Raw genomic sequence first — 1,678 nt, forward strand, 5'->3', positions numbered from 1 at the left:
CCATCTGCGCAAGGCCAGCACCCACCCCCGGTCCAAACATGAAACAGAACTGGACGAGGGTTCCCACGTTTGCCATCAGCGCCGGTCGTTCGGCAGGCGCGGTGATGTCCGCGATGTACGCGTTGCACGCAGACATCGTACCTGAGCACGCCCCGATGAAGACGCGAGAGGCAAGCAGCAGCAAATACGAAGGCGCGAAGGACGACCCCAGCATTCCGACCATCGCGCCTCCCAGAGTCACGGTCAGGATTTTGCGACGGCCAATCCTGTCGCTCAGTGGGCCCATCCAGCCATTGGAGAGCAGCTGAGCAATGCCGAACGACGAGTAGAGGTAGCCGAGGGATGGAGCTGAGCCTCCCAGCTGGGGGGGGGGGGGTGCGCCGGAGCCGACGTGGAAGGAGACGCCGACGACCTACGAAAGAAGTGCGGCAGCCGTGTTTGAGTGTTCGAGCGCCGACGTCGACGACGCGCCGTCGACCGCTAGGCCCAAGCGGTGCTAGATCTCGGCCAGATCTCGGCCAGATCTCGTCCAGATCTCGGCCAGATCTCGGCTGTATCTGGTCGACCGTCAGGCCGAGTCCGTGCGCCACGTCGAGCAGCGCCGCCGCCTCGGCCGGCCGCGCGCCGTACTTGTTTGAGAGGACGCACTGCGCCTGCGGGAGGGTCATCTCGTGTCATCTCGTGTCATCTCGTGCGATCTCGTGCGATCTCGTGCGATCTCGTGCGATCTCGGCTGATCTCGTGTCATCTCGTGCGATCTCGTGCGATCTCGTGCGATCTCGTGCGATCTCGTGCGATCTCGTGCGATCTCGGCTGATCTCGTGTCATCTCGTGCGATCTCGTGCGATCTCGGCTGATCTCGTGTCATCTCGCGTGCTCGTCTGAGAGGACGCACTGCGCTTGAGGTCGTCGACGGCCGAGGTGTGAGCCGAGGTGCAACTCTGAGCCGAGGTGCGCCCGAATGCAAACGGGAATGCAAAATGGGCCTGTGACGTGCCCGAAGTGTCCCCGAAGTGTCCCCGAAGTGTCCCCGAAGTGTCCCCGAAGTGTCTCCCTGAAGTGACTCCCCGAAGTGTGCAGCAAACCCTCTGGCGCGTCTGCTCTCGCAAGACCGCCGCTCGCAAGGCCGTGCAGGGGCTTCTGGGCTGGCGCCCCTCCGCCACCGGAAGCAGTGTCCCCCGACGTGTGCACCCGCAAGTGCCTGTGGCGCGCCTGCGAGTCGTCGACAGCGACGCGGAGGAGGAGGCGCATCGAGGGCGCCAGCGCGGCCATCTTGCGCAGCTCCGCCTCGCCTGCGGGGGACATGTCGTGGACACGTCTTGGACATGTCTTGGAAATCTCTTGGACATGTCGTGGACACGTCTTGGACATGTCTTGGAAATCTCTTGGACATGTCTTGGAAATCTCTTGGACATGTCGTGGACATGCCGCGGAGAGGGCCGATGCTTGCGCAGCTCCGACGCGCCGTCAAAGACGGTCATGATCTCGTGCGATATCTCATGTGATCTCGTGCGATCTCGTGCGCCGTCAAAAACGGTCAGCGGCACCTGGCAGTGTCTCGGAAGTGTCTCGGAGGTGTCTCAGAAGTGTCGAAGTGTCTCGGAAGTGCCCTGCAGGCGCGCCGTCAAAGACGGTCAGCGGGACGCCCTCCTTGGACGCGCACCGCACGTGGGAGGGC

The sequence above is a fragment of the Emiliania huxleyi genome (genome assembly GCF_000372725.1).
Source record: "Emiliania huxleyi CCMP1516 chromosome Unknown EMIHUscaffold_140, whole genome shotgun sequence".
Classification (NCBI taxonomy): domain Eukaryota; phylum Haptophyta; order Isochrysidales; family Noelaerhabdaceae; genus Emiliania; species Emiliania huxleyi.